The sequence below is a fragment of the Salmo salar genome, chromosome ssa02, assembly GCF_905237065.1.
Source record: "Salmo salar chromosome ssa02, Ssal_v3.1, whole genome shotgun sequence".
NCBI lineage: Eukaryota > Metazoa > Chordata > Actinopteri > Salmoniformes > Salmonidae > Salmo > Salmo salar.
In genome coordinates this window covers 89,257,155-89,283,434 of record NC_059443.1, presented here as the reverse complement: position 1 = coordinate 89,283,434, position 26,280 = coordinate 89,257,155, and the positions used below count along the sequence as shown (strand labels likewise).

The following is a 26,280-nucleotide window of genomic DNA, read 5'->3' as shown; positions in this document are numbered from 1 at the left end:
TATGAGGTGAGACGGTGAACTGAAGTTGAAATGGGCAGTCAGCTGCTGCTGCTCCAATACAGTATGAGGTGAGACGGTGAAATGATGTTGAACCAGGCAGTCAGCTGCTGCTGCTCCAATACAGTATGAGGTGAGACGGTGAACTGATGTTGAACCGGGCAGTCAGCTGCTGCTGCTCCAATACAGTATGAGGTGAGACGGTGAACTGATGTTGAACCGGGCAGTCAGATGCTGCTGCTCCAATACACTATGAGGTGAGACGGTGAACTGATGTTGAACCGGGCAGTCAGCTGCTGCTGCTCCAATACAGTATGAGGTGAAACGGTGAACTGATGTTGAACCGGGCAGTCAGCTGCTGCTGCTCCAATACAGTATGAGGTGAGACGGTGAACTGGCGTTGAACCGGGCAGTCAGCTGCTGCTGCTCCAATACAGTATGAGGTGAGACGGTGAACTGACGTTGAACCGGGCAGTCAGCTTCTGCTGCTCCAATACAGTATGAGGTGAGACGGTGAATTGATGTTGAACCGGGCAGTCAGCTGCCGCTGCTCCAATACAGTATAAGGTGAGACGGTGAACTGATGTTGAACCGGGCAGTCAGCTGCTGCTGCTCCAATAAAGTGAACTGATGTTGAACTGGGCAGTCAGCTGCTGCTGCTCCTATACAGTATGAGGTGAGACGGTGAACTGAAGTTGAAATGGGCAGTCAGCTGCTGCTGCTCCAATACAGTATGAGGTGAGACGGTGAAATGATGTTGAACCAGGCAGTCAGCTGCTGCTGCTCCAATACAGTATGAGGTGAGACGGTGAAATGATGTTGAACCGGGCAGTCAGCTGCTGCTGCTCCAATACAGTATGAGGTGAGACGGTGAACTGATGTTGAACCGGGCAGTCAGCTGCTGCTCCAATACAGTATGAGGTGAGACGGTGAACTGATGTTGAACCGGGCAGTCAGCTGCTGCTGCTCCAATACACTATGAGGTGAGACGGTGAACTGATGTTGAACCGGGCAGTCAGCTGCTGCTGCTCCAATACAGTATGAGGTGAAACGGTGAACTGATGTTGAACCGGGCAGTAAGCTGCTGCTGCTCCAATACAGTATGAGGTGAGACGGTGAACTGGCGTTGAACCGGGCAGTCAGCTGCTGCTGCTACAATACAGTATGAGGTGAGACGGTGAACTGATGTTGAACCGGGCAGTCAGCTGCTGCTGCTCCAATACAGTATGAGGTGAGACGGTGAACTGATGTTGAACCGGGCAGTCAGCTGCTGCTGCTCCAATACAGTATGAGGTGAGACGGTGAACTGATGTTCAACCGGGCAGTCCGCTGCTGCAGCTCCAATACAGTATGACGTGAGACGGTGAACTGACATTGAACCGGGCAGTTAGCTGCTGCTGCTCCAATACAGTATGAGGTGAGACGGTGAACTGACGTTGAACCGGGCAGTCAGCTGCTGCTGCTCCAATACAGTATGAGGTGAGACGGTGAACTGATGTTGAACCGGGCAGTCAGCTGCTGCTGCTCCAATACAGTGTGAGGTGAGACGGTGAACTGATGTTTAACCAGGCAGTCAGCTGCTGCTGCTCAAATACAGTGTGAGGTGAGACGGTGAACTGATGTTGAACCGGGCAGTCAGCTGCTGCTGCTCCAATACAGTATGAGGTGAGACGGTGAACTGATGTTGAACCGGGCAGTCAGCTGCTGCTCCAATACAGTATGAGGTGAGACGGTGAACTGATGTTGAACCGGGCAGTCAGCTGCTGCTGCTCCAAGACAGTATGAGGTGAGACGGTGAACTGATTTTGAACCGGGCAGTCAGCTGCTGCTGCTCCAATACAGTATAAGGTGAGACGGTGATCTGATGTTGAACCGGGCAGTCAGCTGCTGCTGCTCCAATACATTGAACTGATGTTGAACTGGGCAGTCAGCTGCTGCTGCTCCAATACAGTACGAGGTGAGACGGTGAACTGACGTTGAACCGGGCAGTCAGCTGCTGCTGCTCCAATACAGTATTAGGTGAGACGGTGAACTGACGTTGAACCGGGCAGTCAGCTGCTGCTGCTCCAATACAGTGTGAGGTGAGACGGTGAACTGATGTTGAACCGGGCAGTCAGCTGCTGCTGCTCCAATACAGTATGAGGTGAGACGGTGAACTGACGTTGAACCGGGCAGTCAGCTGCTGCTGCTCCAATACAGTATGAGGTGAGACGGTGAACTGACGTTGAACTGGGCAGTCAGCTGCTGCTGCTCCAATACAGTATGAGGTGAGGCGGTGAACTGATGTTGAACCGGGCAGTCAGCTGCTGCTCCAATACAGTATGAGGTGAGACGGTGAACTGATTTTGAACCGGGCAGTCAGCTGCTGCTGCTCCAATAAAGTGAACTGATGTTGAACTGGGCAGTCAGCTGCTGCTGCTCCAATACAGTACGAGGTGAGACAGTGAACTGACGTTGAACCGGGCAGTCAGCTGCTGCTGCTCCAATACAGTATGAGGTGAGACGGTGAAATGACGTTGAACCGGGCAGTCAGCTGCTGCTGCTCCAATACAGTGTGAGGTGAGACGGTGAACTGATGTTCAACCGGGCAGTCCGCTGCTGCTGCTCCAATACAGTATGAGGTGAGACGGTGAACTGACATTGAACCGGGCAGTTAGCTGCTGCTGCTCCAATACAGTATGAGGTGAGACGGTGAACTGACGTTGAACCGGGCAGTCAGCTGCTGCTGCTCCAATACAGTATGAGGTGAGACGGTGAACTGACGTTTAACTGGGCAGTCAGCTGCTGATGCTCCTATACAGTATGAGGTGAGACGGTGAACTGAAGTTGAAATGGGCAGTCAGCTGCTGCTGCTCCAATACAGTATGAGGTGAGACGGTGAAATGATGTTGAACCGGGCAGTCATCTGCTGCTGCTCCAATACAGTATGAGGTGAGACGGTGAACTGATGTTGAACCGGGCAGTCAGCTGCTGCTCCAATACAGTATGAGGTGAGACGGTGAACTGATGTTGAACCGGGCAGTCAGCTGCTGCTGCTCCAATACAGTATGAGGTGAGACGGTGAACTGATGTTGAACCGGGCAGTCAGCTGCTGCTGCTCCAATACAGTGTGAGGTGAGACGGTGAACTGATGTTTAACCGGGCAGTCAGCTGCTGCTGCTCCAATACAGTGTGAGGTGAGACGGTGAACTGATGTTGAACAGGGCAGTCAGCTGCTGCTGCTCCAATACAGTATGAGGTGAGACGGTGAACTGATGTTGAACTGGGCAGTCAGCTGCTGCTGCTCCAATACAGTATGAGGTGAGACGGTGAACTTATGTTGAACCGGGCAGTCAGCTGCTGCTGCTCCAATACAGTATGAGGTGAGACGGTGAACTGATGTTGAACTGGGCAGTCAGCTTCTGCTGCTCCAATACAGTATGAGGTGAGACGGTGAACTGACGTTGAACCGGGCAGTCAGCTGCTGCTGCTCCAATACAGTGTGAGGTGAGACGGTGAACTGATGTTAAACCGGGCAGTCAGCTGCTGCTGCTCCAATACAGTATGAGGTGAGACGGTGAACTGATGTTCAACCGGGCAGTCCGCTGCTGCAGGTCCAATACAGTATGACGTGAGACGGTGAACTGACATTGAACCGGGCAGTTAGCTGCTGCTGCTCCAATACAGTATGAGGTGAGACGGTGAACTGACGTTGAACCGGGCAGTCAGCTGCTGCTGCTCCAATACAGTGTGAGGTGAGACGGTGAACTGATGTTCAACCGGGCAGTCCGCTGCTGCTGCTCCAATACAGTATGAGGTGAGACGGTGAACTGACATTGAACCGGGCAGTTAGCTGCTGCTGCTCCAATACAGTATGAGGTGAGACGGTGAACTGACGTTGAACCGGGCAGTCAGCTGCTGCTGCTCCAATACAGTATGAGGTGAGACGGTGAACTGACGTTTAACTGGGCAGTCAGCTGCTGATGCTCCTATACAGTATGAGGTGAGACGGTGAACTGAAGTTGAAATGGGCAGTCAGCTGCTGCTGCTCCAATACAGTATGAGGTGAGACGGTGAAATGATGTTGAACCGGGCAGTCAGCTGCTGCTGCTCCAATACAGTATGAGGTGAGACGGTGAACTGATGTTGAACCGGGCAGTCAGCTGCTGCTCCAATACAGTATGAGGTGAGACGGTGAACTGATGTTGAACCGGGCAGTCAGCTGCTGCTGCTCCAATACACTATGAGGTGAGACGGTGAACTGATGTTGAACCGGGCAGTCAGCTGCTGCTGCTCCAATACAGTATGAGGTGAAACGGTGAACTGATGTTGAACCGGGCAGTAAGCTGCTGCTGCTCCAATACAGTATGAGGTGAGACGGTGAACTGGCGTTGAACCGGGCAGTCAGCTGCTGCTGCTACAATACAGTATGAGGTGAGACGGTGAACTGATGTTGAACCGGGCAGTCAGCTGCTGCTGCTCCAATACAGTATGAGGTGAGACGGTGAACTGATGTTGAACCGGGCAGTCAGCTGCTGCTGCTCCAATACAGTATGAGGTGAGACGGTGAACTGGCGTTGAACCGGGCAGTCAGCTGCTGCTGCTCCAATACAGTATGAGGTGAGACGGTGAACTGATTTTGAACCGGGCAGTCAGCTGCTGCTGCTCCAATACAGTGTGAGGTGAGACGGTGAACTGATGTTGAACCGGGCAGTCAGCTGCTGCTGCTCCAATACAGTGTGAGGTGAGACGGTGAACTGATGTTTAACCAGGCAGTCAGCTGCTGCTGCTCCAATACAGTGTGAGGTGAGACGGTGAACTGATGTTGAACAGGGCAGTCAGCTGCTGCTGCTCCAATACAGTATGAGGTGAGACGGTGAACTGATGTTGAACCGGGCAGTCAGCTGCTGCTCCAATACAGTATGAGGTGAGACGGTGAACTGATGTTGAACCGGGCAGTCAGCTGCTGCTGCTCCAAGACAGTATGAGGTGAGACGGTGAACTGATTTTGAACCGGGGAGTCAGCTGCTGCTGCTCCAATACAGTATAAGGTGAGACGGTGATCTGATGTTGAACCGGGCAGTCAGCTGCTGCTGCTCCAATACAGTACGAGGTGAGACGGTGAACTGACGTTGAACCGGGCAGTCAGCTGCTGCTGCTCCAATAGAGTATTAGGTGAGACGGTGAACTGACGTTGAACCGGGCAGTCAGCTGCTGCTGCTCCAATACAGTGTGAGGTGAGACGGTGAACTGATGTTGAACCGGGCAGTCAGCTGCTGCTGCTCCAATACAGTATGAGGTGAGACGGTGAACTGACGTTGAACCGGGCAGTCAGCTGCTGCTGCTCCAATACAGTATGAGGTGAGACGGTGAACTGACGTTGAACTGGGCAGTCAGCTGCTGCTGCTCCAATACAGTATGAGGTGAGGCGGTGAACTGATGTTGAACCGGGCAGTCAGCTGCTGCTCCAATACAGTATGAGGTGAGACGGTGAATTGATGTTGAACCGGGCAGTCAGCTGCCGCTGCTCCAATACAGTATAAGGTGAGACGGTGAACTGATGTTGAACCGGGCAGTCAGCTGCTGCTGCTCCAATAAAGTGAACTGATGTTGAACTGGGCAGTCAGCTGCTGCTGCTCCTATACAGTATGAGGTGAGACGGTGAACTGAAGTTGAAATGGGCAGTCAGCTGCTGCTGCTCCAATACAGTATGAGGTGAGACGGTGAAATGATGTTGAACCAGGCAGTCAGCTGCTGCTGCTCCAATACAGTATGAGGTGAGACGGTGAACTGATGTTGAACCGGGCAGTCAGCTGCTGCTGCTCCAATACAGTATGAGGTGAGACGGTGAACTGATGTTGAACCGGGCAGTCAGATGCTGCTGCTCCAATACACTATGAGGTGAGACGGTGAACTGATGTTGAACCGGGCAGTCAGCTGCTGCTGCTCCAATACAGTATGAGGTGAAACGGTGAACTGATGTTGAACCGGGCAGTCAGCTGCTGCTGCTCCAATACAGTATGAGGTGAGACGGTGAACTGGCGTTGAACCGGGCAGTCAGCTGCTGCTGCTCCAATACAGTATGAGGTGAGACGGTGAACTGACGTTGAACCGGGCAGTCAGCTTCTGCTGCTCCAATACAGTATGAGGTGAGACGGTGAATTGATGTTGAACCGGGCAGTCAGCTGCCGCTGCTCCAATACAGTATAAGGTGAGACGGTGAACTGATGTTGAACCGGGCAGTCAGCTGCTGCTGCTCCAATAAAGTGAACTGATGTTGAACTGGGCAGTCAGCTGCTGCTGCTCCTATACAGTATGAGGTGAGACGGTGAACTGAAGTTGAAATGGGCAGTCAGCTGCTGCTGCTCCAATACAGTATGAGGTGAGACGGTGAAATGATGTTGAACCAGGCAGTCAGCTGCTGCTGCTCCAATACAGTATGAGGTGAGACGGTGAACTGATGTTGAACCGGGCAGTCAGCTGCTGCTGCTCCAATACAGTATGAGGTGAGACGGTGAACTGATGTTGAACCGGGCAGTCAGATGCTGCTGCTCCAATACACTATGAGGTGAGACGGTGAACTGATGTTGAACCGGGCAGTCAGCTGCTGCTGCTCCAATACAGTATGAGGTGAAACGGTGAACTGATGTTGAACCGGGCAGTCAGCTGCTGCTGCTCCAATACAGTATGAGGTGAGACGGTGAACTGGCGTTGAACCGGGCAGTCAGCTGCTGCTGCTCCAATACAGTATGAGGTGAGACGGTGAACTGACGTTGAACCGGGCAGTCAGCTTCTGCTGCTCCAATACAGTATGAGGTGAGACGGTGAACTGACGTTGAACCGGGCAGTCAGCTGCTGCTGCTCCAATACAGTGTGAGGTGAGACGGTGAACTGATGTTAAACCGGGCAGTCAGCTGCTGCTGCTCCAATACAGTATGAGGTGAGACGGTGAACTGATATTGAACCGGGCAGTCAGCTGCTGCTGCTTCAATACAGTGTGAGGTGAGACGGTGAACTGATGTTTAACCGGGCAGTCAGCTGCTGCTGCTCCAATACAGTGTGAGGTGAGACGGTGATGTTGAACAGGGCAGTCAGCTGCTGCTGCTCCAATACAGTATGAGGTGAGACGGTGAACTGATGTTGAACTGGGCAGTCAGCTGCTGCTGCTGCTCCAATACAGTATGAGGTGAGACGGTGAACTGATGTTGAACAGGGCAGTCAGCTGCTGCTGCTCCAATACAGTATGAGGTGAGACGGTGAACTGATGTTGAACTGGGCAGTCAGCTGCTGCTGCTCCAATACAGTATGAGGTGAGACGGTGAACTTATGTTGAACCGGGCAGTCAGCTGCTGCTGCTCCAATACAGTATGAGGTGAGACGGTGAACTTATGTTGAACCGGGCAGTCAGCTGCTGCTGCTCCAATACAGTATGAGGTGAGACGGTGACCTGATGTTGAACTGGGCAGTCAGCTTTTGCTGCTCCAATACAGTATGAGGTGAGACGGTGAACTGACGTTGAACCGGGCAGTCAGCTGCTGCTGCTCCAATACAGTGTGAGGTGAGACGGTGAACTGATGTTAAACCGGGCAGTCAGCTGCTGCTGCTCCAATACAGTATGAGGTGAGACGGTGAACTGATTTTGAACCGGGCAGTCAGCTGCTGCTGCTCCAATACAGTATGAGGTGAGACGGTGAACTGATGTTGAACCGGGCAGTCAGCTGCTGCTGCTCCAATACAGTGTGAGGTGAGACGGTGAACTGATGTTTAACCGGGCAGTCAGCTGCTGCTGCTCCAATACAGTGTGAGGTGAGACGGTGAACTGATGTTGAACAGGGCAGTCAGCTGCTGCTGCTCCAATACAGTATGAGGTGAGACGGTGAACTTATGTTGAACCGGGCAGTCAGCTGCTGCTGCTCCAATACAGTATGAGGTGAGACGGTGAACTGATGTTGAACCGGGCAGTCAGCTGCTGCTGCTCCAATACAGTATGAGGTGAGACTGTGAACTGAAGTTGAACTGGGCGGTCAGCTGTTGTTGCTCCAATACAGTATGAGGTGAGACGGTGAACTGATGTTGAACTGGGCAGTCAGCTGCTGCTGCTCCAATACAGTATGAGGTGAGACGGTGAACTGATGTTGAACCGGGCAGTCAGCTGCTGCTGCTCCAATACAGTATGAGGTGAGACGGTGAACTGATGTTGAACCGGGCAGTCAGCTGCTGCTGCTCCAATACAGTATGAGGTGAGACGGTGAACTGATGTTGAACAGGGCAGTCAGCTTCTGCTGCTCCAATACAGTATGAGGTGAGACGGTGAACTGATGTTGAACTGGGCAGTCAGCTGCTGCTGCTCCAATACAGTATGAGGTGAGACGGTGAACTTATGTTGAACCGGGCAGTCAGCTGCTGCTGCTCCAATACAGTATGAGGTGAGACGGTGAACTGATGTTGAACCGGGCAGTCAGCTGCTGCTGCTCCAATACAGTATGAGGTGAGACGGTGAAGAGATGTTGAACCGGGCAGTCAGCTGCTGCTCCAATACAGTATGAGGTGAGACGGTGAACTGATGTTGAACTGGGCAGTCAGCTGCTGCTGCTCCAATACAGTATGAGGTGAGACGGTGAACTGATGTTGAACCGGGCAGTCAGCTGCTGCTGCTCCAATACAGTGTGAGGTGAGACGGTGAACTGACGTTGAACCGGGCAGTCAGCTGCTGCTGCTCCAATACAGTGTGAGGTGAGACGGTGAACTGATGTTGAACCGGGCAGTCAGCTGCTGCTGCTCCAATACAGTGTGAGGCGAGACGGTGAACTGATGTTAAACCGGGCAGTCAGCTGCTGCTGCTCCAATATAGTATGAGGTGAGACGGTGAACTTATGTTGAACCGGGCAGTCAGCTGCTGCTGCTCCAATACAGTATGAGGTGAGACGGTGAACTGATGTTGAACCGGGCAGTCAGCTGTTGCTGCTCCAATACAGTATGAGGTGAGACGGTGAATAGATGTTGAACCGGGCAGTCAGCTGCTGTTGCTCCAATACAGTATGAGGTGAGACGGTGAACTGATGTTGAACTGGGCAGTCAGCTGCTGCTGCTCCAATACAGCATGAGGTGAGACGGTGAACTGATGTTGAACCGGGCAGTCAGCTGCTGCTGCTCCAATACAGTATGAGGTGAGACGGTGAACTGACGTTGAACCGGGCAGTCAGCTGCTGCTGCTCCAATACAGTATGAGGTGAGACGGTGAACTGACGTTGAACTGTGCAGTCAGCTGCTGCTGCTCCAATACAGTATGAGGTGAGACGGTGAACTGACGTTTAACTGGGCGGTCAGCTGCTGCTGCTCCTATACAGTATGAGGTAAGACGGTGAACTGAAGTTGAACTGGGTGGTCAGCTGCTGTTGCTCCAATACAGTATGAGGTGAGACGGTGAACTGATGTTGAACTGGGCGGTCAGCTGCTGCTGCTCCAATACAGTATGAGGTGAGACGGTGAACTGACATTGAACCGGGCAGTTAGCTGCTGCTGCTCCAATACAGTATGAGGTGAGACGGTGAACTGATTTTGAACCGGGAAGTCAGCTGCTGCTGCTCCAATACAGTATAAGGTGAGACGGTGATCTGATGTTGAACCGGGCAGTCAGCTGCTGCTGCTCCAATACATTGAACTGATGTTGAACTGGGCAGTCAGCTGCTGCTGCTCCAATACAGTACGAGGTGAGACGGTGAACTGACGTTGAACCGGGCAGTCAGCTGCTGCTGCTCCAATACAGTATTAGGTGAGACGGTGAACTGACGTTGAACCGGGCAGTCAGCTGCTGCTGCTCCAATACAGTGTGAGGTGAGACGGTGAACTGATGTTCAACCGGGCAGTCAGCTGCTGCTGCTCCAATACAGTATGAGGTGAGACGGTGAACTGACGTTGAACCGGGCAGTCAGCTGCTGCTGCTCCAATACAGTATGAGGTGAGACGGTGAACTGACGTTGAACTGGGCAGTCAGCTGCTGCTGCTCCAATACAGTATGAGGTGAGGCGGTGAACTGATGTTGAACCGGGCAGTCAGCTGCTGCTCCAATACAGTATGAGGTGAGACGGTGAACTGATTTTGAACCGGGCAGTCAGCTGCTGCTGCTCCAATAAAGTGAACTGATGTTGAACTGGGCAGTCAGCTGCTGCTGCTCCAATACAGTACGAGGTGAGACAGTGAACTGACGTTGAACCGGGCAGTCAGCTGCTGCTGCTCCAATACAGTATGAGGTGAGACGGTGAAATGACGTTGAACCGGGCAGTCAGCTGCTGCTGCTCCAATACAGTGTGAGGTGAGACGGTGAACTGATGTTCAACCGGGCAGTCCGCTGCTGCTGCTCCAATACAGTATGAGGTGAGACGGTGAACTGACATTGAACCGGGCAGTTAGCTGCTGCTGCTCCAATACAGTATGAGGTGAGACGGTGAACTGACGTTGAACCGGGCAGTCAGCTGCTGCTGCTCCAATACAGTATGAGGTGAGACGGTGAACTGACGTTTAACTGGGCAGTCAGCTGCTGATGCTCCTATACAGTATGAGGTGAGACGGTGAACTGAAGTTGAAATGGGCAGTCAGCTGCTGCTGCTCCAATACAGTATGAGGTGAGACGGTGAAATGATGTTGAACCGGGCAGTCAGCTGCTGCTGCTCCAATACAGTATGAGTTGAGACGGTGAACTGATGTTGAACCGGGCAGTCAGCTGCTGCTCCAATACAGTATGAGGTGAGACGGTGAACTGATGTTGAACCGGGCAGTCAGCTGCTGCTGCTCCAATACACTATGAGGTGAGACGGTGAACTGATGTTGAACCGGGCAGTCAGCTGCTGCTGCTCCAATACAGTATGAGGTGAAACGGTGAACTGATGTTGAACCGGGCAGTAAGCTGCTGCTGCTCCAATACAGTATGAGGTGAGACGGTGAACTGGCGTTGAACCGGGCAGTCAGCTGCTGCTGCTACAATACAGTATGAGGTGAGACGGTGAACTGATGTTGAACCGGGCAGTCAGCTGCTGCTGCTCCAATACACTATGAGGTGAGACGGTGAACTGATGTTGAACCGGGCAGTCAGCTGCTGCTGCTCCAATACAGTATGAGGTGAGACGGTGAACTGATGTTGAACCGGGCAGTCAGCTGCTGCTGCTCCAATACAGTATGAGGTGAGACGGTGAACTGGCGTTGAACCGGGCAGTCAGCTGCTGCTGCTCCAATACAGTATGAGGTGAGACGGTGAACTGATTTTGAACCGGGCAGTCAGCTGCTGCTGCTCCAATACAGTATGAGGTGAGACGGTGAACTGATGTTGAACCGGGCAGTCAGCTGCTGCTGCTCCAATACAGTGTGAGGTGAGACGGTGAACTGATGTTTAACCAGGCAGTCAGCTGCTGCTGCTCCAATACAGTGTGAGGTGAGACGGTGAACTGATGTTGAACAGGGCAGTCAGCTGCTGCTGCTCCAATACAGTATGAGGTGAGACGGTGAACTGATGTTGAACCGGGCAGTCAGCTGCTGCTCCAATACAGTATGAGGTGAGACGGTGAACTGATGTTGAACCGGGCAGTCAGCTGCTGCTGCTCCAAGACAGTATGAGGTGAGACGGTGAACTGATTTTGAACCGGGGAGTCAGCTGCTGCTGCTCCAATACAGTATAAGGTGAGACGGTGATCTGATGTTGAACCGGGCAGTCAGCTGCTGCTGCTCCAATACATTGAACTGATGTTGAACTGGGCAGTCAGCTGCTGCTGCTCCAATACAGTACGAGGTGAGACGGTGAACTGACGTTGAACCGGGCAGTCAGCTGCTGCTGCTCCAATAGAGTATTAGGTGAGACGGTGAACTGACGTTGAACCGGGCAGTCAGCTGCTGCTGCTCCAATACAGTGTGAGGTGAGACGGTGAACTGATGTTGAACCGGGCAGTCAGCTGCTGCTGCTCCAATACAGTATGAGGTGAGACGGTGAACTGACGTTGAACCGGGCAGTCAGCTGCTGCTGCTCCAATACAGTATGAGGTGAGACGGTGAACTGACGTTGAACTGGGCAGTCAGCTGCTGCTGCTCCAATACAGTATGAGGTGAGGCGGTGAACTGATGTTGAACCGGGCAGTCAGCTGCTGCTCCAATACAGTATGAGGTGAGACGGTGAATTGATGTTGAACCGGGCAGTCAGCTGCCGCTGCTCCAATACAGTATAAGGTGAGACGGTGAACTGATGTTGAACCGGGCAGTCAGCTGCTGCTGCTCCAATAAAGTGAACTGATGTTGAACTGGGCAGTCAGCTGCTGCTGCTCCTATACAGTATGAGGTGAGACGGTGAACTGAAGTTGAAATGGGCAGTCAGCTGCTGCTGCTCCAATACAGTATGAGGTGAGACGGTGAAATGATGTTGAACCGGGCAGTCAGCTGCTGCTGCTCCAATACAGTATGAGGTGAGACGGTGAACTGATGTTGAACCGGGCAGTCAGCTGCTGCTGCTCCAATACAGTATGAGGTGAGACGGTGAACTGATGTTGAACCGGGCAGTCAGCTGCTGCTGCTCCAATACACTATGAGGTGAGACGGTGAACTGATGTTGAACCGGGCAGTCAGCTGCTGCTGCTCCAATACAGTATGAGGTGAAACGGTGAACTGATGTTGAACCGGGCAGTCAGCTGCTGCTGCTCCAATACAGTATGAGGTGAGACGGTGAACTGGCGTTGAACCGGGCAGTCAGCTGCTGCTGCTCCAATACAGTATGAGGTGAGACGGTGAACTGACGTTGAACCGGGCAGTCAGCTTCTGCTGCTCCAATACAGTATGAGGTGAGACGGTGAACTGACGTTGAACCGGGCAGTCAGCTGCTGCTGCTCCAATACAGTGTGAGGTGAGACGGTGAACTGATGTTAAACCGGGCAGTCAGCTGCTGCTGCTCCAATACAGTATGAGGTGAGACGGTGAACTGATATTGAACCGGGCAGTCAGCTGCTGCTGCTTCAATACAGTGTGAGGTGAGACGGTGAACTGATGTTTAACCGGGCAGTCAGCTGCTGCTGCTCCAATACAGTGTGAGGTGAGACGGTGAACTGATGTTGAACAGGGCAGTCAGCTGCTGCTGCTCCAATACAGTATGAGGTGAGACGGTGAACTGATGTTGAACTGGGCAGTCAGCTGCTGCTGCTGCCCAATACAGTATGAGGTGAGACGGTGAACTGATGTTGAACAGGGCAGTCAGCTGCTGCTGCTCCAATACAGTATGAGGTGAGACGGTGAACTGATGTTGAACTGGGCAGTCAGCTGCTGCTGCTCCAATACAGTATGAGGTGAGACGGTGAACTTATGTTGAACCGGGCAGTCAGCTGCTGCTGCTCCAATACAGTATGAGGTGAGACGGTGAACTTATGTTGAACCGGGCAGTCAGCTGCTGCTGCTCCAATACAGTATGAGGTGAGACGGTGAACTTATGTTGAACCGGGCAGTCAGCTGCTGCTGCTCCAATACAGTATGAGGTGAGACGGTGAACTGATGTTGAACTGGGCAGTCAGCTTTTGCTGCTCCAATACAGTATGAGGTGAGACGGTGAACTGACGTTGAACCGGGCAGTCAGCTGCTGCTGCTCCAATACAGTGTGAGGTGAGACGGTGAACTGATGTTAAACCGGGCAGTCAGCTGCTGCTGCTCCAATACAGTATGAGGTGAGACGGTGAACTGATTTTGAACAGGGCAGTCAGCTGCTGCTGCTCCAATACAGTATGAGGTGAGACGGTGAACTGATGTTGAACCGGGCAGTCAGCTGCTGCTGCTCCAATACAGTATGAGGTGAGACGGTGAACTGACGTTGAACCGGGCAGTCAGCTGCTGCTGCTCCAATACAGTATGAGGTGAGACGGTGAACTGACGTTGAACTGGGCAGTCAGCTGCTGCTGCTCCAATACAGTATGAGGTGAGGCGGTGAACTGATGTTGAACCGGGCAGTCAGCTGCTGCTCCAATACAGTATGAGGTGAGACGGTGAACTGATTTTGAACCGGGCAGTCAGCTGCTGCTGCTCCAATAAAGTGAACTGATGTTGAACTGGGCAGTCAGCTGCTGCTGCTCCAATACAGTACGAGGTGAGACAGTGAACTGACGTTGAACCGGGCAGTCAGCTGCTGCTGCTCCAATACAGTATGAGGTGAGACGGTGAAATGACGTTGAACCGGGCAGTCAGCTGCTGCTGCTCCAATACAGTGTGAGGTGAGACGGTGAACTGATGTTCAACCGGGCAGTCCGCTGCTGCTGCTCCAATACAGTATGAGGTGAGACGGTGAACTGACATTGAACCGGGCAGTTAGCTGCTGCTGCTCCAATACAGTATGAGGTGAGACGGTGAACTGACGTTGAACCGGGCAGTCAGCTGCTGCTGCTCCAATACAGTATGAGGTGAGACGGTGAACTGACGTTTAACTGGGCAGTCAGCTGCTGATGCTCCTATACAGTATGAGGTGAGACGGTGAACTGAAGTTGAAATGGGCAGTCAGCTGCTGCTGCTCCAATACAGTATGAGGTGAGACGGTGAAATGATGTTGAACCGGGCAGTCAGCTGCTGCTGCTCCAATACAGTATGAGTTGAGACGGTGAACTGATGTTGAACCGGGCAGTCAGCTGCTGCTCCAATACAGTATGAGGTGAGACGGTGAACTGATGTTGAACCGGGCAGTCAGCTGCTGCTGCTCCAATACACTATGAGGTGAGACGGTGAACTGATGTTGAACCGGGCAGTCAGCTGCTGCTGCTCCAATACAGTATGAGGTGAAACGGTGAACTGATGTTGAACCGGGCAGTAAGCTGCTGCTGCTCCAATACAGTATGAGGTGAGACGGTGAACTGGCGTTGAACCGGGCAGTCAGCTGCTGCTGCTACAATACAGTATGAGGTGAGACGGTGAACTGATGTTGAACCGGGCAGTCAGCTGCTGCTGCTCCAATACACTATGAGGTGAGACGGTGAACTGATGTTGAACCGGGCAGTCAGCTGCTGCTGCTCCAATACAGTATGAGGTGAGACGGTGAACTGATGTTGAACCGGGCAGTCAGCTGCTGCTGCTCCAATACAGTATGAGGTGAGACGGTGAACTGGCGTTGAACCGGGCAGTCAGCTGCTGCTGCTCCAATACAGTATGAGGTGAGACGGTGAACTGATTTTGAACCGGGCAGTCAGCTGCTGCTGCTCCAATACAGTATGAGGTGAGACGGTGAACTGATGTTGAACCGGGCAGTCAGCTGCTGCTGCTCCAATACAGTGTGAGGTGAGACGGTGAACTGATGTTTAACCAGGCAGTCAGCTGCTGCTGCTCCAATACAGTGTGAGGTGAGACGGTGAACTGATGTTGAACAGGGCAGTCAGCTGCTGCTGCTCCAATACACTATGAGGTGAGACGGTGAACTGATGTTGAACCGGGCAGTCAGCTGCTGCTCCAATACAGTATGAGGTGAGACGGTGAACTGATGTTGAACCGGGCAGTCAGCTGCTGCTGCTCCAAGACAGTATGAGGTGAGACGGTGAACTGATTTTGAACCGGGGAGTCAGCTGCTGCTGCTCCAATACAGTATAAGGTGAGACGGTGATCTGATGTTGAACCGGGCAGTCAGCTGCTGCTGCTCCAATACATTGAACTGATGTTGAACTGGGCAGTCAGCTGCTGCTGCTCCAATACAGTACGAGGTGAGACGGTGAACTGACGTTGAACCGGGCAGTCAGCTGCTGCTGCTCCAATAGAGTATTAGGTGAGACGGTGAACTGACGTTGAACCGGGCAGTCAGCTGCTGCTGCTCCAATACAGTGTGAGGTGAGACGGTGAACTGATGTTGAACCGGGCAGTCAGCTGCTGCTGCTCCAATACAGTATGAGGTGAGACGGTGAACTGAGCGTTGAACCGGGCAGTCAGCTGCTGCTGCTCCAATACAGTATGAGGTGAGACGGTGAACTGACGTTGAACTGGGCAGTCAGCTGCTGCTGCTCCAATACAGTATGAGGTGAGGCGGTGAACTGATGTTGAACCGGGCAGTCAGCTGCTGCTCCAATACAGTATGAGGTGAGACGGTGAATTGATGTTGAACCGGGCAGTCAGCTGCCGCTGCTCCAATACAGTATAAGGTGAGACGGTGAACTGATGTTGAACCGGGCAGTCAGCTGCTGCTGCTCCAATAAAGTGAACTGATGTTGAACTGGGCAGTCAGCTGCTGCTGCTCCTATACAGTATGAGGTGAGATGGTGAACTGAAGTTGAAATGGGCAGTCAGCTGCTGCTGCTCCAATACAGTATGAGGTGAGACGGTGAAATGATGTTGAACCGGGCAGTCAGCTGCTGCTGCTCCAATACAGTATGAGGTGAGACGGTGAACTGATGTTGAACCGGGCAGTCAGCTGCTGCTGCTCCAATACAGTATGAGGTGAGACGGTGAACTGATGTTGAACCGGGCAGTCAGCTGCTGCTGCTCCAATACACTATGAGGTGAGACGGTGAACTGATGTTGAACCGGGCAGTCAGCTGCTGCTGCTCCAATACAGTATGAGGTGAAACGGTGAACTGATGTTGAACCGGGCAGTCAGCTGCTGCTGCTCCAATACAGTATGAGGTGAGACGGTGAACTGGCGTTGAACCGGGCAGTCAGCTGCTGCTGCTCCAATACAGTATGAGGTGAGACGGTGAACTGACGTTGAACCGGGCAGTCAGCTTCTGCTGCTCCAATACAGTATGAGGTGAGACGGTGAACTGACGTTGAACCGGGCAGTCAGCTGCTGCTGCTCCAATACAGTGTGAGGTGAGACGGTGAACTGATGTTAAACCGGGCAGTCAGCTGCTGCTGCTCCAATACAGTATGAGGTGAGACGGTGAACTGATATTGAACCGGGCAGTCAGCTGCTGCTGCTTCAATACAGTGTGAGGTGAGACGGTGAACTGATGTTTAACCGGGCAGTCAGCTGCTGCTGCTCCAATACAGTGTGAGGTGAGACGGTGAACTGATGTTGAACAGGGCAGTCAGCTGCTGCTGCTCCAATACAGTATGAGGTGAGACGGTGAACTGATGTTGAACTGGGCAGTCAGCTGCTGCTGCTGCTCCAATACAGTATGAGGTGAGACGGTGAACTGATGTTGAACAGGGCAGTCAGCTGCTGCTGCTCCAATACAGTATGAGGTGAGACGGTGAACTGATGTTGAACTGGGCAGTCAGCTGCTGCTGCTCCAATACAGTATGAGGTGAGACGGTGAACTTATGTTGAACCGGGCAGTCAGCTGCTGCTGCTCCAATACAGTATGAGGTGAGACGGTGAACTTATGTTGAACCGGGCAGTCAGCTGCTGCTGCTCCAATACAGTATGAGGTGAGACGGTGAACTTATGTTGAACCGGGCAGTCAGCTGCTGCTGCTCCAATACAGTATGAGGTGAGACGGTGAACTGATGTTGAACTGGGCAGTCAGCTTTTGCTGCTCCAATACAGTATGAGGTGAGACGGTGAACTGACGTTGAACCGGGCAGTCAGCTGCTGCTGCTCCAATACAGTGTGAGGTGAGACGGTGAACTGATGTTAAACCGGGCAGTCAGCTGCTGCTGCTCCAATACAGTATGAGGTGAGACGGTGAACTGATTTTGAACAGGGCAGTCAGCTGCTGCTGCTCCAATACAGTATGAGGTGAGACGGTGAACTGATGTTGAACCGGGCAGTCAGCTGCTGCTGCTCCAATACAGTGTGAGGTGAGACGGTGAACTGATGTTTAACCGGGCAGTCAGCTGCTGCTGCTCCAATACAGTGTGAGGTGAGACGGTGAACTGATGTTGAACAGGGCAGTCAGCTGCTGCTGCTCCAATACAGTATGAGGTGAGACGGTGAACTTATGTTGAACCGGGCAGTCAGCTGCTGCTGCTCCAATACAGTATGAGGTGAGACGGTGAACTGATGTTGAACCGGGCAGTCAGCTGCTGCTGCTCCAATACAGTATGAGGTGAGACGGTGAACTGAAGTTGAACTGGGCGGTCAGCTGTTGTTGCTCCAATACAGTATGAGGTGAGACGGTGAACTGATGTTGAACAGGGCAGTCAGCTGCTGCTGCTCCAATACAGTATGAGGTGAGACGGTGAACTGATGTTGAACCGGGCAGTCAGCTGCTGCTGCTCCATTACAGTATGAGGTGAGATGGTGAACTGATGTTGAACCGGGCAGTCAGCTGCTGCTGCTCCAATACAGTATGAGGTGAGACGGTGAACTGATGTTGAACCGGGCAGTCAGCTGCTACTGCTCCAATACAGTGTGAGGCGAGACGGTGAACTGATGTTAAACCGGGCAGTCAGCTGCTGCTGCTCCAATATAGTATGAGGTGAGACGGTGAACTGATGTTGAACCGGGCAGTCAGCTGCTGCTGCTCCAATACAGTGTGAGGCGAGACGGTGAACTGATGTTAAACCGGGCAGTCAGCTGCTGCTGCTCCAATATAGTATGAGGTGAGACGGTGAACTTATGTTGAACCGGGCAGTCAGCTGCTGCTGCTCCAATACAGTATGAGGTGAGACGGTGAACTGATGTTGAACCGGGCAGTCAGCTGTTGCTGCTCCAATACAGTATGAGGTGAGACGGTGAATAGATGTTGAACCGGGCAGTCAGCTGCTGTTGCTCCAATACAGTATGAGGTGAGACGGTGAACTGATGTTGAACTGGGCAGTCAGCTGCTGCTGCTCCAATACAGCATGAGGTGAGACGGTGAACTGACGTTGAACTGTGCAGTCAGCTGCTGCTGCTCCAATACAGTATGAGGTGAGACGGTGAACTGACGTTTAACTGGGCGGTCAGCTGCTGCTGCTCCTATACAGTATGAGGTAAGACGGTGAACTGAAGTTGAACTGGGTGGTCAGCTGCTGTTGCTCCAATACAGTATGAGGTGAGACGGTGAACTGATGTTGAACTGGGCGGTCAGCTGCTGCTGCTCCAATACAGTATGAGGTGAGACGGTGAACTGATGTTGAACCGGGCAGTCAGCTGCTGCTGCTCCATTACAGTATGAGGTGAGACGGTGAACTGATGTTGAACCGGGCAGTCAGCTGCTGCTGCTCCAATACAGTATGAGGTGAGACGATGAACTGATGTTGAACCGGGCAGTCAGCTATTACTGCTCAAATACAGTATGAGGTGAGACGGTGAACTGATGTTAAACCGGGCAGTCAGCTGCTGCTGCTCCAATACAGTATGAGGTGAGACGGTGAACTGATGTTGAACAGGGCAGTCAGCTTCTGCTGCTCCAATACAGTATAAGGTGAGACGGTGAACTGATGTTGAACTGGGAGTCAGCTGCTGCTGCTGCTCCAATACAGTATGAGGTGAGACGGTGAACTGATGTTGAACAGGGCAGTCAGCTGCTGCTGCTCCAATACAGTATGAGGTGAGACGGTGAACTGATGTTGAACTGGGCAGTCAGCTGCTGCTGCTCCAATACAGTATGAGGTGAGACGGTGAACTGATGTTGAACTGGGCAGTCAGCTGCTGCTGCTCCAATACAGTATGAGGTGAGACGGTGAACTGATGTTGAACTGGGCAGTCAGTCATTCATTCTGTACTATGAGTCTGGTCTAACATTGTTACTGCACATTGTGGTGGAAATTCTAACCAATCAGGAGATACTTTGTCATTTCTTCAAACAATCAACTTTCATTTGATAAGAATTGCAATAATGTAGCTGGTCAGCCCTACACTCTGAGGTGGAAGGCCGAGAGGTCGATGACACAAGGAGTTCAGAAGCCTAATATAGTCAAACTATCTTGTGCATATAGAAAACACGTGATCTTGGTATGTGTACGTGTGTGGAGAACGAGACACAGACTAACTGTGAAATGGTCGTCTCGTTCTGTAGCAACAGCTAGTTATTCTAGTTTTCTAGTGAGGTGTCAAAACAACAGGAAATCACTCTAGACACAGTTCCTCTGAAGTAGATCAACGGTTCCCTGATTTGGGCCAAGCAAGCGCCTTTGGCCTGTCTGCCCAGAGGGTGTGTGGTTGCAGACCCACACAAACATACACATAAACTTCTCAACCTTAAAGAGATCCTTCAACACATTAGAAGTCATATCAACTTAAAGAGGTTAACATAGATTCTTCCCTCACAACATTGCACAGAGATAAATCAGACCTCGCCTGAACTGTGTGATGTAGTAGGGAGTTGTAGTTTCTCTAGAGATAAATCAGACCCAGGCTGAACTGTGTGATGTAGTTTCCAACAGGCCAATATTCTACATAGTTTAGCGCATAAAACGTTGTAATTAACTACAATGACCATAATCCACTGCATGATCCCTGATGTCTAACAATAACACATTCTGATAGAATGTAAATGTTCTACATCCCCTTCTCTCAAACAGTGACATGAATAAGGATATTTAATATTTTCAAGTTCAGAACCCATCACCTGCTATGTAAAAGAGAGAAGAATGCACAATGGTCAATGCTATCTGGGATCCTTGGGACATCCCTACCCTAACCGCTAACCTTAAACCCTAACCTTAACCATTTTAAATGTCAACTTCAATGGGCTAGGGACGTCCTAAGGATGTATCTCTACCTGAAAATACATGATCTAAGTGATTGATAATTGGTATTCAGCAGTCATAAAGCCTTATTTACTTTAATGAACTACTAAAATAGGGATTTTGTCAGACAGCATAGACAGCAGCTCTACACTTTATTGACTGACTGATCCATTCATCCTTCCATCCCTCCTCAGCCTTCCTCTCCTCTGAAGACCCAGTGAGGGTGGAGCTCAGTCAGAGAGCTGTTGAGGGACTGGTTAGGAAGAACACTTCTACAGCCAGAGAGGTGAGAGGTCACACATGGTTTAGATGGTAAATATTTATGTCCCCTTAGTGGTTCATCACGTCAGCTAAAGGGAATATGTTCCATTATTATGTTTATTTACATTAGTACAAATGGTCCACTGATATTGGTGTAATTTCTCAACCCTTTTGGCTGTGTGAAAGTTAATTTCCCCTCAGACACACACATTTGTTCTTTGATATAATGAAGGTAATTTGTGTCAAATGTACTTTTCCCCACTCATTCACCCCATCTCTTTACATTGCTTATGGATATTCAGTGGCCTGACTCAAATTCCGAACACAATGCCCATCCTGGCAGATCTGAACCTAATGCAGCTTGGAGTGATCAGAAGTCACATTTAGGTGCCAGGTGTAACTGAGGCCATAGATGCTCCATATCCATTACTTTGAGTGTTTTATATAATATGACTAAATGTGTTTCTGTGTTGCAGGGACAGTCAATAAATGGAACAGCAACGCCACAGAACATGACATAAGCAGAGCTGTGGGAGACCACCTCAAGCCCCTGGTAGAGCCGGGGGTGGTGTTTACCACTCCACCACGCCTTCAGCAGGCTGGAAAAGTGGGATTGATCTGGTTGATCCATTTGTTTGTTTCGGTTTGCAGTAGTTGAATCATTTGACATGTTGTTGAATTAAACATTTATCTTCAACAAATGCACTGGGTTGGTTGAAAAGTGATACTAAACGTACATACCAGCACTATTTTGACATAGTGGGAGATATACTGAATTTATACTTTTTTCATAATAAGATGGACCAAGATACGTATTGGTTTTGCAAGAGTCTGTTGATTGTCAGTCATTGGGTTAATTTCTTTTGCAATATGTTCAAATCAAGCTTTATTTATACAGCACATTTCAGACATGGATGCTTCACAGAAAAAAAAATAAAACAATGAAAATAAACAGAAATATTTACCACAACAAACATAAGATTAACAACTGAAAGACGAATGAGCATTCTAAGGAAAATCCATTGATTAAAATATTAATTGGATGCAACATCCAACCCAAAATATAAGCATGTTTTTAGGAGGAGCTCTGAAAGACACTATGGGGGTGTCCACTGAAAGTTGACTAGTAACAACAACTGGGACCTAAAAGACACCCACCATGAGACCCACTAAATCTGCCCAAGAAGAGAAAAACAGAAGAATAACCCACACCAAACTTAAAGACAGGAAGCAAACCAAAAAGGTGGAGCAACTAAAGGTGTTGACTCTCCACATGTATCAAGACAACTGGAGCACTGGGCCAGACACTCTTAAATAGAACCTGGACCAGCTCAGTTGAAACACCTTCCCACTAACGAGCTAGACGTGCTAACGAGCTAGACGTACTAACGAGCTAGACGTGCTAACGGGCTAGACGTGCTAACGAGCTAGACGTGCTAAAGTCCAACCTCAAAACATAAATGGAAAAACCAAAGCCTGTAACACCTTCCCCCTTAAGACAACAAATATATCCTATATTTTTGTTGGAAAAGTTTGCTCACCACCAACAGAAAACAACTTCCATTTCACATTATAATCAACTACAATGATTCACCTTCACCAATATAAACATGGTGTCTACTGGATGTCAACAATTAAAAACAAGAAAAAAACACGTATTTCTAAATAATAATATACAATAGTATTATTTGTTTCTCCTTTTTCTTTCTATAGAATCCTAAATCCCAATAGCTTCTAGAACTCTCCTCTTTCTAAACTAGATTCTAGAACTCTCGTCTTCCTAAAACTCATTAGATTCTAGAACTCTCCTCTTTCTAAATCCCACTAGATTCTAGAACTCTCGTCTCCTTGGAACGAGCCCAAACAAAACTCATCTCCAATACGGAAAAATGTGCAATCAAAATAAATAAAGATCCATAGCAACGCACTAGCTAAACGCAAAACACAAATCTTATATCCATTTGGGGGGAAATCAGGTTGAACCTGCTCTTGAAACTAACACAACAAAACAAAAAACACATGGAAATGGAGATATCTTTTACCTCACTGGTTAGAGGACAACCTGCAGAAGACAGTCAGCAACATTTTGGAGTGATGCATTTAAATTTAAGGGTCCCTAAACAGAGGAACACAACACTTATTTGTCAGATCTCATCGATATCATGTTGAAATCAATTGTGCCGAGGAGGGAGATGAGGTTGCACGTCCTATTAAAACTAACAGCTCAAAAACCACATGGAATCTGGGCATAATGTGTACATCCCTGGTTAGAGGACAATTTCTAGAAAACAGCCAGATACATTTTGATTCAAGTGCGTCACCAACGTTGTAAGTGTAACACAACTATTTTTTTGTTAGTCACTTTTTATTAAATCTCATAAATAGTACTCTTCCATTTCAGAGCCTGGATTTTCCCCCTGAGGCTAATATCCATATCATGTTGAAATCAATAGAACAGGGGCAAATGTTTAGGGTTCTACATTGTGACACTATTAAAATACTCCTAATACAATGTTACAACATCCTACATTGTGACATTATATCATTGATATCATGAAAAAACTCCTTCATGTATTTTCTGATGTTTGATCAGATGTCTTTTACCGGAGAATCTCTTGTCACACTGATCACAGCTATAAGATTTCTCTCATGTGTGTGTTCTCTGGTGTAGAGTCAGCGAGCCAGATGTAGTAAAACTCTTCCCACATTGACCACAGCTATAAGGTTTCTCTCCTGTGTGTATTCTCTGGTGTAGAGTCAGAGAGCCAGATGTAGTAAAACTCTTCCCACATTGATCACAGCTATAAGGTTTCTCTCCTAACTGTGTTCTTTGGTGTAGAGTAAGATGGCCAGATCGACCAAAACTCTTTCCACATTGATCACAGCTATAAGATTTCTCTCCAGTGTGTGTTCTCTGGTGTAGTGTCAGATGGCCAGATGTTGTAAAACTCTTCCCACATTGATCACAGCTTTAAGATTTCTCTCCTGTGTGTGATCTCTGGTGCACTGTCAGCTGTCCAGATTGACAAAAACGCTTCCCACATTGATCACAGCTATAAGATTTCTCTCCTGTGTGTGTTCTCTGGTGTTGAGTCAGATGGCTAGATGAAGTAAAACTCTTCCCACATTGAGTACAGCTATAAGGTTTCTCTCCTGTGTGTATTCTCTGGTGTAGAGTCAGAGAGCCAGATGTAGTAAAACTCTTCCCACATTGATCACAGCTATAAGGTTTCTCTCCTAACTGTGTTCTTTGGTGTAGAGTAAGATGGCCAGATCGACTAAAACTCTTTCCACATTGATCACAGCTATAAGATTTCTCTCCAGTGTGTGTTCTCTGGTGTAGTGTCAGATGGCCAGATGTTGTAAAACTCTTCCCACATTGATCACAGCTATAAGGTTTCTCTCCTAACTGTGTTCTTTGGTGTAGAGTAAGATGGCCAGATCGACCAAAACTCTTTCCACATTGATCACAGCTATAAGATTTCTCTCCTGTGTGTGTTCTCTGATGAATTGTAATGCCTGATGAGGAGGTGAATCTCTTCCCACAGTCAGAGCAGCAGTGAGTTCTCTTCCCTGTGGATCTCTGCAGGTGTTTCTTTAGGTGTTTTGATCTGGAGAGACTTTTCTCTGCCTCTTCAGCATCATGAGGTTGTTGAGGCTCCCCAGAGGATCCACGATAGTCACGTCTCTCTCCTGTGTGAACAACAAAGTCAGACAGATGGTTAAAGGCCCACAACAACAGAAATCTACTGCAAAAGGTGATGCCAACAGCGTAGCCATGATATTGTTGTACAACAATTGACGCCTGTAATGTCATGTTAAAATTGTTGGACAAATGTCTTAAAATGAGCAAGAATAGTCATATTTTGTCTTGTTTTCACATTAGTAGTGAAATCGATGATTGTAGGCTAGAAATAAGTTAAAGTTGCTGAAATCCTAAGCAGTGTGCCAGACGACGTTTGGTCTCCAATATAGGCCCCTTTCTGTGTTTAATAAAATTGCGGCACGAGGGCGATGCACACGCAATTTGATTGCAGAAACACCTCCCTGCTAATAAGGAAACCGATAGTTATGGATGTAGTATATCTGCTAATGAGGAAACCACGAGTTATGGATGTAGTATATCTGGTAATGAGGAAACCACTAGTTATGGATGTAGTAAATCTGGTAATGAGGAAACCACTAGTTATGGATGTAGTATATCTGGTAATTAGGAAACCACTAGTTATGGATGTAGTATATCTGGTAATGAGGAAACCACTAGTTATGGATGTAGTATATCTGGTCATGAGGAAACCACTAGTTATGGATGTAGTATATCTGGTAATGAGGAAACCACTAGTTATTTAATGTAGTATATCTGGTAATGAGGAAACCACTACTTACGGATGTACTATATCTGCCTGGAGCAAAAATGGTGAGCAAAGATTTCAGTTTTTCACAATGTATTCTGAATGTGAATGGTGAAAAACTCAGGGGAGTAACCTCCATTTCCAGGTTGCTTATGAGTACATTTCACACTATTTTGGATTATAATTGTAAGGCTCATTTGAATGTTCTGTTTAATATAATGGTTGTGTCATCATCGCAAATCAACCGCTTTATACTTAAAAACACTTCAAACAGTAAAATGCTCTTTGGCTAGCTTATCCATCAGCCTGACAATGAGGGGTTGTACACTAAGTGTTTGCCAAATTGGCCCATAACTTCACCTAACAATAACATAGACCTACTGTAGTACCCAAACCTCACATATGTCGTGATGTTTGTCATTTGACTGGCATTCAGAAAATGATTTCCTGGATCAGCTGATGATAGTTGAACATGTGACTATTATTCACCTTTATTTAACCAGGTGGCCAGTTGAGAACAAGTTCTCATTTACAACTGCGACCTGGCCAAGATAAAGCAAAGCAGTGCGACACATACAACACATAGTTATAAATACTGGTGTGAGCAAGAAAAGTAAATAAAAACATGGGGATGAGGTAGGCAGTTGGATGGGCTATTTACAGATGGGCTGTGTACAGCTGCAGCGATTGGTAAGCTGCTCAGATAGCTGATGCTTAAAGTTAATGAGGGAGATATAAGTCTCCAACTTCAGTGATTTTTGCAATTCGTTCCAGTCACTGGCAGCAGAGAACTGGAAGAAAAGGTGGCCAAAGTAGGTGTTGGTTTTGGGGACGACCAGTGAGATATACCTCCTGGAGCGCGTGCTATGGGTGGGTGTTGCTATGGTGACCAGTGAGCTGAGTTAAGGCGGCCTAGCAAAGACTTATAGATGACCTGGAGCCAGTGGGTTTGGCGACTAATATGTAGCGAGGGCCAGCCGACGAGAGCATACAGGTCGCAGTGGTGGGTGGTATAAGGGGCTTTGGTGACAAAACGGATGGCACTGTGATAGACTGCATCCAGCTTGCTGAGTAGAGTGTTGGAGGCTCTTTTGAAAATGACATCGCCGAAGTCAAGGATCGGTAGGATAGTCAGTGTTACGAGGGTATG

The 26,280-nt window shown here is 49.4% G+C and overlaps 1 pseudogene; it reads right to left on the bottom strand.

Moving 5' to 3' along the window:
- Positions 1-23,410: 23,410 nt before the first annotated feature.
- LOC123739591 (zinc finger protein 180-like) lies at positions 23,411-24,475 on the bottom strand (annotated as a pseudogene).
- Between the last annotated feature and the right edge of the window lie 1,805 nt (positions 24,476-26,280).